The sequence below is a fragment of the Elephas maximus genome, chromosome 11 (assembly GCF_024166365.1).
Source record: "Elephas maximus indicus isolate mEleMax1 chromosome 11, mEleMax1 primary haplotype, whole genome shotgun sequence".
In the NCBI taxonomy this organism is placed as follows: domain Eukaryota; kingdom Metazoa; phylum Chordata; class Mammalia; order Proboscidea; family Elephantidae; genus Elephas; species Elephas maximus.
The window spans coordinates 35,424,974-35,441,863 of NC_064829.1; the positions used below are offsets into that span (position 1 = coordinate 35,424,974).

The 16,890-nt window shown below is 37.8% G+C and overlaps 1 long non-coding RNA gene across 1 annotated transcript in view; it reads right to left on the reverse strand.

Annotated features, from left to right (window-relative positions):
* Positions 1-2,887: 2,887 nt before the first annotated feature.
* Positions 2,888-16,890, reverse strand: part of LOC126085870 (uncharacterized) — a 74,481-nt gene continuing 60,478 nt past the window's right edge. The window contains exon 5 of the long non-coding RNA XR_007519361.1: positions 2,888-3,049. This is a non-coding gene — a long non-coding RNA (uncharacterized LOC126085870). The remainder of the gene's footprint in view (positions 3,050-16,890) is intronic.

Below are 16,890 nucleotides of genomic sequence, written 5' to 3' on the forward strand. Positions count from 1 at the left end.
AGTTCCATCCCTAATGCATGCTCTTTTCTCAGGGGTCTGGTGCCTCCCTCCTCTGCGCACCCCTGTTTTCACATCCTGATGTTCTGGATGGCCTTTTCCATCCTGGGTCTTTTTCGTAGCATTCCCATCTCCCCAGGGGCTTTCCCATACCAATTCCATGGTACCCCTCTAGCTAAGGAAACACTTTATCTCTCTGCTTCCTTCACTTCCCATTTATACCTCCTGATTTTAAAATTCATTCCTTATGAAGACATTTGCACCTTCTAAGGTGACAATTAGCCAATTTGTCATCTAACAACTAATTTGTGCTAATAAAAGAAAGCCACCGGAGATAGCTCCTTTCGCTCATGGCCCTCTAGGCCTCGTTGAGTAGGAAGTATATTTTGCTTGCGATCTTTTAGCTACAATTGTCCCACTTTTGTGGTCAAAACCAAAAATACAGCTAATAGTACATATAATAATTTTAAATATGTATTGAACACTTCCTAAGTGCTGAGCTCTCTGTTAAGTGCTATAATATGTTCTCTTTTTTAGCCTTCTTCATTACTCTAGAGGCGTAACAACTGTTATAAACCTCATTTTACTCAAGAAAAGTGAGATTATGGAGATGAAGTTACTAGCCCAAGGTCACACAGCAAGTCTGACATAACACTCCTGTTAATAATCCTCACAATTGCCGAGCTGGCTGGTGCAGAGAACTTAACTAATTTTCCATGTGTCACAAAAGCAGTAAATAGCAGATCTGATTTTCAAAGTCGGGTCTTCTGACTTAAGAACCTTTGGATTTTTCTGTGACGCCAGCTGCTTTATTATATTAACTTTGTAGAAAGTAGTAAGGCTTTTTGAGATCTGTTTACAAGATGAGAATATTTTGTTTGAGGTTGTGTCAGTTACCTCATGTTATAAAAATGCTGTGTAACAGTCAACCACAAAACTTCAGAGACACACACATAAATGTTTATTTGGCTCAGGAGTCTAAGTCTGAGGAGTTCAGCTGATATGGGCCTCGTTGGCACACTTGCTGGCAGTCAGCTGTGGGTCATCTAGGCTGCTCTGTTCTGCTGGGCCAGGCTAAGGCCTGTGTCTGGAAATTGGCTGGCTGCCATCAGATCTAGATGGCCTCAGCTGGAATGACTGCAGCAGCTTGGCTCTCTGCCACGTGTCTCTCATTATCCAGCAGGCTAGCCTGCAAATATTCCCATGGAAATCTTAGTGGAGAAAGAGCAGATAAGCCCAGTCACACAAGCACTTTTCAACACATACCTTGTGTTGCATTTGCTAAAATTCCATTGGCTAAAATGAGTCACATGGCTGAGCTCAGAGTCAGAGTAGGAGGGTTCTACAAAGTTTATGGTGAAAGGTGTGAATACATGGAACGGTGAAGAATTAGGTCATTTTTTGTAAACTACCATTTTTTTTTTTTTTTTTTTTTTACCATAAGGTTGTTACCGCAAAGAGCGGATTCGAGCTGCCTGCCGCAAGCCAATAGTGAGACAGGAGGAGGTAAACAGCAAGAGGGCTTTATTGAACACCGTGTTCAAGAGACAGAGGAGGCAAAGTTTCCTCTAGATTCCGTCTTCCCCAAGAGGGCTACAAAAGGGTTTTATAGGGAGAGGGTCAGGGTTTAGAAATTCCCAGCAATGCTGATTCTTCTTCAAGGGGGACGTAATGATGAAGTGGCTTATTGTTGACGTCTTGCTGGCCTCTTTACGCCATCCTGGTTTCGGTCACTGGATGGGTCCGGGTTTTGCTCAATTATCTCGGGTCCTGATGGTATTGCTCATTGTTTTCATCATCTCGGAGAGAAGCATGGTTTAATCAACAACAAAAATCTTGATTACCTTGTTTTCTACAATGGAACAGTTGTGAGACAGATTCCAGAGCAAATAATCGACATTTTCAAAGGCTAAAGATTTTAATCACGGCTTATACAGCTAAACTAGAAAATATATTCTCTCTTATTTTAACACTAATACACTACAGAAAATGTATTTTGTCTACTTCAGGGTCTAGCAAATTTCTAGCAGAAACAGAAAAGGGATCCAGTAATCCTCCGTTTCAACTCTTCAGGTAAAGTCCACACTGAAAAAAAGAATGTAACATTTCTTTACTATATCGTCACTGCTCTGATGTATTACCTAGTCGATCCTGGCTCTAGAAGCCAACATTTACAAAAAATTGAACATGTGACTTCAGTGACATAAATGTATTCATGCTCTTAATCATGAACCATAAAACCAGCTTCCCATTTTTACAGTGCCAAAGCCATGCTGCCTGAAGCTATAATTCTCTTTCAAATAGAACCTTGGCCTAACTCTCCCAGTGCCTGATGTTTTCATGGTTTAGAAGTTTGCTTTCTAGAATTTGATGCAGCTGTTCTCTCTGAATGAAAGTCCGTGGGGAAAGGTGGATAAACACATAAAGCTTCTGAAAGCCATTCCAGATCCCTCAAAGTCAGCCCTCAGCTTAATGTCTGAGTCAGAAGCGTAACAAAGTTAGTCTTGGTAATTGCTCATGAGTTATCAGAGAGACTCATTATCAACACTCACAAACCTGGTTTCAGTCCAATGAAGCTTTATGAGGCTAAATTCTAAGCAGAGTCAAAATATATGAGAATAAAAAGCTCAGCCTAGAGAATGGATGCTTACAACTAGATATACATAAGGAATTTGTAGAACCAATTAACATTGTTTTATTTTTTTGATTTACCAGAACACAAAGATGTTCCCAGCCACTCAGTCTGTTTTCTCAGTTCAGAGGCATATAATGATAAAGCAAGGACATGCAAGTGCCCCGAACTTACATGAAACAGTAACTTGCAAAAATCATTAATTCTACAAACCTTTTATTTTATTTTTTTATTTACCCACAAAAAAATTATGGATTATATTTCCATCTGTCATGACTATTTTGTGCATCCTCTTTTTGACTAATTTCTTCTTTCCTCTGTACTTTTTCATGTTAATTGATGATGGTCTTCCAATAGACATTGCATCAATATCTGAAAGGGGTTCCAAGCTTCAGATCTATGTGGGTGGGTAGATGGAGGCTGTGGGGAGAAGAGGATGTCAAGGCATCTTGGGAAGGAATATTCACTTTTCACCTCTACCCACCCACATTCACTATTTTCCATGTGTGCCCTTACAATCCTCTCTTTACACATGTATTTCTTTAATTTACTGACCACAATTTTTTACCATACGCCTTTCTGTTTTCCCCATATTTTGGCTCACCACCACTATTTCTTTAAATCAATGTGTTCTTTTATTACCCTTTATTCTGTGAGCAGGACTTATCTTTGCTTTATGACCCCACACTGGAAGAACTTATTTTCATTTGTTCTGATCCAGGGCTTCAAACTGGTTTGTTTCGCTTTGAACCCCTGCTGAAAATTTTCATTTCCACCGCAGATATACTGAACCCAGAATCTACATTTTAACAAAGCCCCCAGGTGATTCTTACATACAATATATTTTGAGAACCACTGCTCCACTTGTGGTCCAAGGAATTGGTGCCTAACCAGCAGCATTAGCATCGCCTAGGAACTTATCAGAAATGCAAATTTTCAGCAAGTGTTTGAACTTGAATGAGCCAATTGGAAGCACTGTTCTGATCTGAATTGTATGGATTCATACAGGTCCAGCTCCAGTCTTACCTCCACCATCAAAACTTTCCTAGTCTTCCCAGCTCAGAGAAGTCTTTCCATCATCTGACCTCCAGGATAAATGTATATCTATTTTTTGGTAGTCAATTAACTCATTCAACCAGAATTTATAAAGCACTAGACACTGAGATTTACAAGTGATTACAATAACAAATGCTGTCATCATTATTTAATATAGAGATAGAATTGAACAACAATCACATAATAAAATAAGCATTTGGCTTCAAATTATGACAAGTAAAGGGTATTAGTAGTTATAAGAGCAAGGGGACCTGCTTGTGTTCAGGGACACGGTTAAGTCTCTGAGGAAATAGTATTTAAACTGGACTGGGAGCTGGTTTAAAGGATAGGAGCAAAGGAATGTACTAGAAAGAGGAAGAAAATGTATTTGAGATCTTAGGGAAATAAAAAGAGGCTGGTATTGCTGGAATCTAGAAATAATGAAAAGCGTTGCTAGATAAGAGACTTGTAGCCTTGTTAAGAATTTTGGTTATTATCCCACGAGTAAGGGAAAGCCATCTAAAGCACAGGAGTGATACAATCTTATTTGATATATTTAAAAGATCACACCTGCTACTGTGTGGAGAATGGGTATAGAGGGAACATGAGTGGAAGCAAGGAATTCAGGATTAGAAGGTTATTACACTAGTCCTCCAGAGAGAAGCTGAGGGCTTAAACTGGAGTGGTGCAGAGACAGAGGAGACAAAGAGCCCAGGTCTATTTTGGAAATGAAGCTGTGGAAGTTAGTGATGGATTTTAAATAAGGAATCATGAGGGAAATGGGAAATCAAATATGCTTCCTCACTTTCTAAAATAGACAAATGGATGGATGGAAATATCATTTACTGAGATTAGAAAAAGCACAGGAGGAGCAGGTTTTGGAGAGGCGATCACTTGTCCTATTTAAGGTATATTTGACTTAAAATGATTTAGCATAATCCAAATGGAGATGTCAGAAAGGAAGATTGAACACTCAAGTATAGACCCTAGAGATGAATTCTGATCACTACGTTGGCATACCCAGCTAAAGGGATTATTTAACGTCCTCCTTTATATGACCAAATTATTTTCACTAATAACCGTGACATGAAGCAGATAATAAAAATAACTAGAAAAAAAAATACAGTGATACTTTTCTTTTATCATGTGTGTGTATGTATGTATGTATATAACTAAATATTCCACTATACAAAAGGAAAAAAGTATTGGGGTATTTTTCAAAAAAAGAGAAAAAAAAACCTTACACCTGTCTGTGGAGTCAAGCATTACTATATGAAGATTTTTGTCTTTGTTCCTGCTTCCTGGGAGGTAACCTCTAAATTCTTGGAATTTCCTGAGTGATTGAAGTGTCTTTGTTATCCATGAGCAGTTTTGACCACACCTGAGGGTTTATGCTAAAGAGGAGACTCCTGTTGTCCAGAGGCTAGCCATGCAAGAAAGATCCATCATATGATATCAGCCCAACCAAGAGGAAGGAGGCTGGAGATTGAGTTCAACCATGTGAACAGTGATTCAATAAATCATGCCTACATAAGGAAACCCTGGTGGCACAGTGGTTAAGAGCTACCGCTGCTAATCGAAAGGTCTGCAGTTTGAATCCACAAGACACTCCTTGAAAACCCTATGAGGCAGGTCTACTCTGTCCTAACCTACTCAATGGCAGCGGGTTTGGACATAATGAAAACCAATAAAAACTCTGGACACTGAAGTTCCGGTGAGTTTTTCTGGTTGGTGAAAGACATTTGTACTACTCAGACTGGCGACATGTCCTTTGGAAATGGTAGCTCTGTGTTGGAGGCCCTCCCATACTTCACCTTATGCATCTCTTCTTTATGCTGGTAATGATTTGTAGGCTATAAAATAAAACTTTAGTTGTTAGTATAAAGCTTTCCTGAGTTCTCTGAGTACTAGTGAACTATTAAACCTAGGAGATATGGTGGAAATGCCTGAATTAGTAACCAGCAGGTGGCAGTTGTGAAGAATTCCTAAGATGCGACTGACATCTGAAGTCTTGGGTAGACTTGGGATTCTGGAGAACTGGCCTTTTAACTTGTGAGGTCTGAGCTAGCCCTAGTGGTTAGGGTCAGAGGAGAAAGAACTATACTTACACCTCATTGTCATGTTACCATAATAAATAATGACATTGTTTCCTGTTTTTGAGCCTTCTGCAAATTTATTAATTATCTTGCCAAAATTGGTATTTTTATCACATACTTTATTCAATATACAGTATAGCCAAATATGTCAACCAATATTCTTCCATAGATAACTGAAGAACACTTTTTATTAATTATAATTTCAAAAGTTTTCTTTCACTAGAGCTACCAGAAGATGAAAGAAGCAAGAGAGGATCTTTTCCTAGAGCCTTCAGAGAGTGAGTTTGGCACTGTAACACCCTGAACTGGGACTGCTAGCCTCTAGAACAGAGAGACAATAAATTTATGCTCTTATTTAAAAAAAAAAAAAAAAACTTTCACATGAAGCAAGTGGATATGCAAAGACACGTTAAATTTACCTATCAGTGTGGCTTGTTGTTGTTATTAGGTGCCATCCACTCGGTTCCAACACATAGTGACCTCATATAAAACAGAAGAAAACACTGCTGAATCCTACGCCAACCACACAATCGTTGCTATATTTGAGCGCATTGTTGCAGCCACTGTGTCAATCCATCTTGTGGAGAGTCTTCCTCTTTTTTGCTGGCCTTCTACTTTACCAAGCACGATGTCCTTCTCCAGGGACTGCTTCCTCCTGATATCAGGTCCAAAGTATGTGAGACAAAGTCTCCCATCCCCACTTCTAAGGAGCATTCTGGCAGTACTTCTTCCAAGACAGATGTGTTTGTTCTTCTGGCAGTTCATGGTATATTCAGTATTCTTTACCGACACTGTAATTCAAATTCATCAGTTCTTCTTCGGTCTTCCTTATTCATTTTCCAGCTTTCACACACATATAAGGTGGTTGAAAATACCATGGCTTGGATCAGGCACACCTTAGTCCTCAAAGTGACCCCATTCCACAACAAACTCCAGAAATAATAATAATAATCTTTTTTTTTTCAGGATTTATTCTAATGGCTTTGAAATATTTCTGCAGCTTAAAAACCGGAAACACAGATAAAAATTGCACATGGTCGCATAGAATGAGAGAATGGAAATAACTCCAGTTGTTTCTTTGTCTCTACAATTACTGTGTTACCACTTGTTACTTGGAATCTAGTATTTAAAAGCAGGGGTATGTAGAGCCATTGGACTTGGAGAATATGCATGATGCAAGTCCAAGCTGTTTTGAACCTATATGAGATTATCCTTAAATCAATGTGTGTATCTGAATCAGGATAAATCAGGGACTGGCTGTAAAACTTAGAGTTTTCCTAAGTATTTCCATATAGAATGTATTGTTTTTTTAAATTAAATTTTATGAAAAAAGTAATAATCTAAAGCTTACATATATATTATTGAAATGCAAAAAATAACCACAGTAGTTGTTTAGATCCCCATGTGTCTGTCAGTTTGTGGTAATAGGGGGGCTTGCCTGTTGCTGTGATCTGGAAGCTATGCCACCGGTATTCAAACACCAGCAGGGTCACCCATGGCAGACAGCCTTCCATATGGATATACCTCACCAGAAAGTAAACAAAAATCCTCACAACTGGACCAGTGAGCATCACCATGAAAAATGGAAAAAAAGATCGAAGTCATCAAGGATTTCATTTTACTTGGATCCACAATCAACACCTGTGGAAGCAGCAGTCAATAAATCAAGTGACTTATTGCATTGGGCAGATCTGCTGCAAAAGACCTCTTTAAAGTGTTAAAAAGCAAACATGTCGCTTTAAGGACTAATAAGCTTCTGACCCAAGCCATAGTGTTCTCAATCGCTTCATATGCATGGGAAAGCTGGACAAAGAAAAAAGAAGACCAAAGAATTGATGCCTTTGAGTTGTGGTGTTGGAGAAGAATATTGAATGTACCACTGTACTACGGACTGCCAAAAGAACAAACAAATCTGTCCTGGAAGAAGTACAGCCAGAATGTTCCTTAGAAGTAAGGATGGGAGACTTCGTCTCACATACTTTGGACATATTATCAGGAGGGTCCAGTCCTTGAAGAAGGATATCATACTTGGTAAAATGAAAGATCAGCAAAAAAGAGGAAGACCTTCAATGAGATAGATTGACTCAGTGGCTGCAATAATGGGCTCAAACATTGTAAAAATTGTGAAGATGGCACAGATTGTGCAGTGTTTAGTTCTGTTGTACGTGGTTTGGCCATGGGTTGGAACCGACTCGATGGCACATAACGACAACAACAACAATTGTTTAGAAGTTAGTCTGACGATAGATTTTTTTTTTTCAGTGAGGAGTATTTTATCACTGATATTGTTTAAACTATCCAGCACATGGTGATGATAAAAAAGACTGATTTTTAGTCTTTTTTATTATTTTAAATTATAGACAATGCATTACTTTATTACCTACACTGTGGACAGACTCCCCCACTTTCACACTATTGGTGTGTCACTGGTTCACAGATACAAATTTAGGAGTCGACAAACAATAGACAGTGTTTAAACTCCTGAGAGCGATAGAGATTTTCCAAGGAAAAAGTTTTTAGTGAGAACAAAAGAAGCTTGGGGCAAAACTATCAGGATCTCCAAATTTAGGAGCAGAATGGGAAAGGAGGACAGGAAAATCTGACTAGAGAAATAAAATCGGAAGACAGTTGTGTCATTGAAACCAAAAAGAGTATATTTTGAGAAGATAGAAGTATTCATTTCTGTGACATGCAGCTGAAAAATAAGAAGAGAGCTGAAAAAAAAAAAAGATCACGAATTTGTTAACATGGAGGTAATTGCTGGCCTTTACAGGAACAGTTTCATTAGGATATTGGAAGTTAGATTGGGATACCTAGAATTTCCAAATGAATTAATTAAAAAATGGAAAATTATGAAAATAGATAATTTCTTATTGGCCTAGTAAGATGGTCACACAGAGAATCAACATACAAAACTCCACAGCTTTGTCAAGCAATGATTGTTGTTGTTAGTGCCTTCCAGTTGATTTCAACTCATGGTGACCCATTTGTCCAGAGTAGAACTGCTCCCCAGGGTTTTCAAGACTGTTACCTTTTGGAAGCAGATTGCCAGACTTGTCTTCCAAAGTGCCTCTGGGTGGGTTCAAATCGCCAATCTTTTGGCTAGTACTCCAGGGCTTAACCATTTTGCACCGCCCTCATGCAACAATATAATTTAAAAAATATATTAATTATAAAATATGTATGCATAAGTCTAGGAAGCAATATGCAACACCTATATGAAGAGATAAAATAAGAATGGAATAAATGGGGCAAAATATTATATTCTTAGATGGAAAAAGCATAATGTTGTAAACTTCTCAAGTCTCCTCAGATTAATCTATTAAGTTCAAAGCAATCCAAATGCAACTTCTGTTTTTTTTTTTTTTTAATACTTTAGATGAAGGTTTACAGAGCAAACTAGTTTCTTGTTAAACAATTAATGCATTTATTGTCTTGTGACATTGGTTGCCAACCTCATGGCATGTCTACATTCCTCCCCTTCCCGACCTTGGGTTCCCCATTACCAGCTTTCCTGTCCCCTCCTGCCTTCTCGTCCTTGTCCCTGGGCTGGTGTGCCCATTTAGTCTCCTTTTTTTTATGGGCCTGTCTAATCTTTGGTTGAAGGGTGAGCCTTGGGAGTGACTTCATTACTGAGCTATAAGGGTGTCCCGGGGCCATACTCTTGGGGTTTCTCCAGTCTCTGTCAGACCAGCAAGTCTGGTCTTTTGTGTGTGTGTACGTGTGTGTGTGTGTGTGAGTGTGAGTGAGTGAGAGAGTTAGAATTTTGTTCTACGTTTTTCTCCAACTCTGACCCGAACCCTCTATTGTGATCCCTGTCAGAGCAGTCAGTGGTGGTAGCCAGGCACCATCTAGTTGTGCTGGGCTCAGTCTGGTGGAAGCTGTGGTAGTTGTGGTCTGGTCCATTAATCCTTTGGACTAATCTTTCTCTTGTGTCTTTGGTTTTCTTCATTCATCCTTGCTCCTGAAGGGGTGATACCAGTGGAGCATCCTAGATGGCCACTCACAAGCTTTTAAGACCCCAGACACTACTCACCAAAGAAGAATGCAGAATATTTTCTTCATGAACTATGTTATGCCAATTGAGCTAGATGTTTCCCAAGACCATGGTCGCCACAACTCTCAGCCCAGTAATTCAGTCCCTCAGGGAATTTGGATGTGTCTATGAAGCTTCTGTGACCTTGCCTTGTACAAATTGTGCTGGCTTCCCCAGTATTGTGTCTTGTCTTACTCTTCATCAAAGTTACCACATATCCTTTTGTCTATTTAGTCTTTTTCCCTCCCACCCCTTCCCTCCCTTGTAACCATCAAAGATTGTTTCTTTTCGTGTGTAAACCTTTTTATGAGTCTTTATAGTAGTGGTCTTATACAATATTTTTCCTTTTGTGATTGACTAACTTCACTTAGCATAATGCCCTCCAGATTCATGCATGTTATGAGATGTTTTTCAGATTCATTATTATTCTTTATCATAGCTTAGTATTCCATTGTGTGTGTGTACCATAGTTTGTTTATCTGTTAATTTGTTGATGGGCACGTAGGTTGTTTCCATCTTTTTGCTGTTGTGAACAATGCTGCAGTGAACATCGGTGTACATATGTGTATTTGTGTGATGGCTCTTATTTCTCTAGGATATATTCCTAGGAGTGGGATTGAGTAACAGGATTTTTTTGCTACCTAAAAAAGGGATTGCAATGTACACCTGGAATATAAAATATAAAAAATAGCCCTTACGTATTTGAAACAGTACAATTATGAGGGACTTGCATCAACCAGATATCAATTTATACTATAGAGCTACTCTAATAAAACTGGGTTTGTTGGCAAAGGAATAATAAAATTGATCAGTAGAACATAATAAAAGCTCATATATATATGTATTTAATATATGTTTAAGCTAGTACTTCAAGTCAGTGGTGAAAGGATGGTGTATAAAACACCACCAGGGCACTGTCTTGTATCCCCTCTCTTGGCCCAATCTCTGATGCCAGCCGATGCCATGACACATAGTTATGTACAGGTTTTGAGCAGTTTGCTATTAGCTCTGCAAAGCAAGTGTGTACTGAGCAGCTCTTGCTTCCTACTCTGATGCTCCCGCCCTGGTCCATTTGACCCTGATAAACAGGGGACAGGGGCTAATGGACGAATATGTCTCTCTTTTAAGACCTGAGTGAATGGCTTTAAACTACATGTTCTGAGGCATCTCAGAAGGTCCCACACCGGAGAACTAGTCATCTGAAGATTTGGTACACCAGACAGTGTTTGAACTGGCCTTTAGTCCTTCTCTGCTGATGCCCTATCTCTCACTCCAGATCACTCAGAACACGTTCTTAAATTTGTTACCTCTGTCCCAGGCTCTGCTTTTGGGAGGAATCCAGGCTAAGTCAGGTAGGCTACTCAATTAAAAAATCCATTGCTGTCGAGTCGATTTCTACCCATAGTGACCCTATAGGACAGAGTAGAGCTGCCCCACAGCGTTTCCAAGAAGCAGCTGGTGGATTTGAACTGCTGACCTTTTGGAAAGCAGCTGAGCTCTTAAACACTGCGCCACCAGGGCTCCATTGAATAAAAAGCGTTGAAAAATTGGCTATGCAGTAGAAAGAAAAATACGACAGAAAAAGAATAAAAATTTATCTGTATACTTAAAGAAACTCCACAAAAATTAAAAGGCTAAAATGTACAATGTCGTTAGGTGCCATTGAGTTGGTTTCTACTCATAGAACTTGATGTACAACAATGGAATGAAACACTGCCCAGTCCTGTGCCATCCTCACAGTCTTTGCCTGAGCCCATTGTTGCATTCATTGTCAGTCCGTCTCATTGAAGGTCTTCTTCTTTTTCACTGACCCTCCGCTTTACCAAACATGATGTCCTTCTCTAGGGATGTAAAATAAATTAGGAAGGTATGTGAAAACACACACACATGTTGTTGTTACGTACCATCCAGTCCAGTTGATTTCCACTCATGTAGACCTTATAGGACAGAGTAGAACTGCCTCAAAAGGTTTCCAAGTCTGTAATCTTTGTGGAAGGAGCCCTGCTGGTAGAGTGGTTAAGTGCTGGGCTGCTGACTGAAAGACGGCAGTTTGAACCCACCAGCTGCTCTTTGGGAGAAAGATGTGGCAGTTTGCTTCTGTAAAGATTACAGCCTTGGGAACCTTATGGGACAGTTCTACCCTGTCCCTCTGTGAGTCAGAATTGACTCAACATCAATGGGTTTGGGTTAATCTTTATATCAGATTGCCAGGTCTTTTCTTCTTGGAACCACCAACCTTTTGGCTAGCTGTTGAACACTTAACCATTGTGACACCAGAGCTCCTTACACACACATGCACACACACACACACACACACACATAAATGGCCCCTACCTCCATCTCATCTTTCTCCTGTAATGTGAACTCTTTGCTTTATCTTGTCAATGTGATTTTATTTGCTCTATCTTCCAGAAATTTGTTAATATATTCTGTTTGCTAAAGGCACCTTCTTGTTTTAAGTCTTGATACAGGTTTATTCTCTTATATACATCTTTCTTGTATTACAATTGTATTTCGGGTGGTCAATGGAAATAAATGAATGTATTTAGTTTGCCTTTTGGAGCCATAATATTCTCAATTTTGCATTAGTTAACATAGCAGCATAGAACTGTATTAATCAGTATATTTTGAGAGTCTCTGACAAGTACAATTGTATCAAACAATGATGATTCACTAATTAAACTAGTCTCAACTGTCTTGTTGAGGCAAAAATGTCACCTGATGGTGCACTGTCTTTATCATAGTACACTAGAGATGGAAGGTCTTAAGAGATCATTTAGTCCCTGGGTATCCAATGATAACTTGATGATCAAAGTAGCCTATATTATCCTTGTTATAGATCCCATGAGAGTGTTACATTTTTTTAAAACTACATGAATCAACATTCATGTATTAGAAGGCTAGCAGTTCCTATCTACCTGTAGCCAACATTTAAAATTATCTAATGGCAAATTGAATTAATCAGTAATTATTATGTATTTTAATTTAATCTGATGGAGTTTTATAAATAATTTTTGAAAAAACCTCCATATGCATTTCACTGATGTTTTAATTGCATGTTTAAATTTACATTTATGCCATGCATACATACTCTAGGCTCACCATTTTAAAAGTTAGTGCAGCCTATATTTGCATAGGTGTCTGTTCAAGTGGTAACCTTTAAACATTTTTTGTTCCTAGTAATCAAAACTCCTCTATAAAAAATGTCAGCATTATGACCTAGAGAGCTAAAGATTTTGCCCAGATCTCCATGCAGATCTGTTCTAAATGCCTCATTTTCTGCTTAAGGAAAAAAAAAAAAAAAAAAAGGCAGAAAACTATTTCTTTGCTGTATTTATTCAGCCATGGGAATAACATAGGACCATTGAGGCTACATAATTTTTTACTTTTTATTTTGAAATCACTATAGCTTCAGAGAAAGTTGTAAAGCTAATACAGAGAGGACCCCTGGACACGTCACCCAGTTTCATCCAGTGATTACATGTTATGTAAGTACAGTAGAGTATCAAAACTAGAACATTGACATTGACACAACGTGTGTTTGTTTTTAGGGTATTTCATCACGTGTGCAGATTCCTGTGATGACACTGCAGTCAAGATACAAAACTATTCCATCCTCACAAAGATCCCCCTTTAGTTGCCTCTTTATAGTCACCCCTTACCCCATCTCCCAGCCTTTTCCAACCCTTTGCTGTTCAGGTCTCCAAATCTAAAATTTTGTCATTGCTAGTAAGTAGAAACAGAACTGAGATTCATATGTTGATCGTATATCCTGTGAGATTGCTGAACTCATTTAGTAATTCTAAAAAGACTTTTTTTTTTAAACGGATTCCTTCGACTTTTCTGTGTAGGTCATCATGTCATCAGCAAATAGAGACCATTCTATTTCTTGTTTCTGATCTGTAAGCCTTTAATTTCCTTTTCCTGTCTTAGTGTAGTCTCTTCCACTTCCAGTATTATGTCAAATAGCAGCAGTGAGAGTGGACCATCTTGCTTTGTTCCCAACCTTAGGGGAGAAACATTCATTCATTCACTATTATGTACAATGTTAGCCATGGACATTTTGTAGATGCTCTTATCACCTTGAGGAATTTTCCCTGTATTCCTATTTTTCAGAGTTTTTACCATTTATGGTTGTTAAATTTTGTCAGATGCTTTTTTCTGCATCGGTTGATATGATATGTGATTTTTCTGCTTAAACTGTTCGTATAGTTGATTACATTGATTGATTTTCAAATGTCTAGCCATTACATGCCTGGAATGAACCCCACATGCTCATGGTGTATACTTTTTATATGGTGTTGAATAATATTTGCTAATATTTTGTGGAAACCTTGGTGGCAGAGTGGTTAAGAGCTGTGGCTGCTAACGGAAATGTCAGCAGTTCAAATCCACCAGATGCTCCTTGGAAACCCTATGGGGCAGTTCTACTCTGTCGTATACGGTCGCTGTGATTCAGAATCGACTCGGCAGCAAAGGGTTTTAATATTTTGTGAAAAATTTTTGTGTGTATGTTCATGAGGGATATTGATTTGTAGTTTCTTTTCTTTTTCTTTTTTTGTACTGTCTTTGTCTGGTTTTGGTATCAGGGTGATATTAACTTCAAAAAAAGAATTCTATAATATTCTGATTTGTGGAAACAATTGTTTAGAATTGGTAATTCCATATAATTAGTGTTGTCTTTTTAAAATATAGAATTCTCCTGTGAAACCATCTGGGCCTGGAGATTTCTTTCTCAGTAGGTTTTAAAATTATGAATTCAATTTCCTTACTAATTATAAGGCTATTCAACTTACCTGTTTCATACTGGGAATGTTTTGGTAGTTGACGCCTCAAAAGGAATTGGCTCTTTTCATTCAAGTTATCTGTTTTATGTTTGTAGAATTGTTTGTAGTAGCTGCTTATTATATATATATATATTTTGTCCATATGGTCTACAGTGGCATACCCTATTTCATTCCTGATATTGATAATTTGTGTCTTGTCTCTTTTTTGTCAGTCTTGCTAGAAGTTTGTCAATGTTATTGATCTTTTCAAATAACCGGCTTTTTCTTTCTGTTTTTATTTTTCTGTTTTCAATTTCATTTATTTCTGCTTTTATCTTTATTATTTCCTTCCTTCTTTTGCTTTGAATTTATTTAACCTCTCTTTTTGTAGTTTCTTGAGTTAAGAATTTAGATAATTCTTTTGAAACTTCCCTTCTTTTCACTGTGTGCATTCAATGCTATAACTTTCTCTCAGCACTGTTTTATCCACATCTCACAAATTTTGATATGTTGTGTTTTCACTTTTGTCCAGTTTAATATATTTTTAATTTCCCTTTAGACTTTCTCTTTGAATCATGGACTTTTAGAAGTGTTTTGTTTATTTTTCAAGTGTTGAGGATATTACAGTTATCATTCTGTTACTGATATTTAGTTTGATTCCATTTTGATTAGACAACAAACTGTATGATTTTAATTCTGTTAAATGTTTGAGGTTTGATTCGTGGCCCAGGTTATGGCTGTCTTGGTATGTTATATGGCTATCTTGGTATATGATATCTGTTCTGTAGGCACTTGAAAATAATGTGTATTCCACCGTTGTGGGGTGCAGTGTTCTATAAATGTTATTTAGACCTCGGTTTTGATGGCATTATTGAGTCCTTCTATATCCTTGCTGATTTACTGTCTAGATAATCTATCATTTGTTGAGAGAAAAGTGTGATGGTTAATTTTATATGTCAACTTGGCTAGGCTATAGTGCTCCGTTGTTTGGCCCAACACTAGTCTATATCTGTTGTGATGTGGTTAGATCAACTGGCCTTAAGTAAACTGGATTACCCTCCATACTGTGGGTAGGCCTCGTCCAATCAGTTGAGGGTCTTAAGAGCAAAAGGGAGTTGTCCCTAGGTTATATCCTGCTTGCAGACCATAAATAGGACATTTTGCTAAAACTCCCTCACTCTTTACCCTTCACTCTACCTGGTGTCTGACCTAAGGAATTTGGGGCACAAAGCTGCAGAAATCTCCAACTAATTGCCTGAACTACAGATTTTGGACTTAACAGACCCACAGTTTGGACTTGACCGCCACAATTATGTGAGTCAATTCCTTATCTATCTATTTCTATGTCACTGGTTGTGTTTTTCCAGAGAACTCTAAGACAAGCGGTATGCAAGTCTTCAAGTATAATTGTGGACTTATTTATTTCTTCCTTCAATGTTATCAGGATTAGCTTCACATGTTTTGAGCTTTGTTTTTTGGTACGTACACATTTAAGATTGTGATGTCTTCTTGGTGGACTGGCCCTTTTATTATTTTATACTGTCCCTGGTAATTTTCTTTGCTGTTAAGTCTTCTTCATCAAGTATTTATATAGCTACTCCTGGTTTCTATTGATTAATGTTTTCATGGTATATCTTTATTGTCTTTTGCTTTTGACCTACCTACATCTTTATATTTGAAGTGAATTTCTTATACCAAACAAAACAAAACAAAAACCAAACCCATTGCTATCAAGTCAGTTATGATCCATAGTGGTCCTAGAGGGACAGAGTAGAACTGCCCTAAACGGTCTCCAAGGAGTGGCTGGTGGATTTGAACTGCCAACATTTTGGTTAGCAGCTGTACTACTTAACCATTGTGCCACCATAACTAGGTTATATAGTTTAATTCACTCTGCCAGTCTCTCTCATTTAATTTTTGTGTATACCATTTACATTTAATCTAATTGTTGATATTTTGGACTTACATATGACATTTTATTGTTTATTTTCCATTTGTTCTCTATGTTTTCTTTTTCCTATGCTTTTGTGGGGTACTCAAACTTTTTTTAGAATTTTACTTTATCTTTAGTGTTTTTGAATGTATCTCTTATATAACTCTTTTAGTGGTTGTTCTAGGTATTACATAATATATATATATAAAACGTATCGTAGTCTAGGAACGTCGTTACTTTATCAGTTCAAGTGAAATGTAGAGACTGTGTGCTTCCTTTTATGTCTGTTTATTCTCTTCCATTTAGAACATAATTATCTTAAATATTTTCTGTATACGTATTGAAAACCAGATCATACAGTGGTGTGCTTTTTGCTTCAATCATCAAACATAATT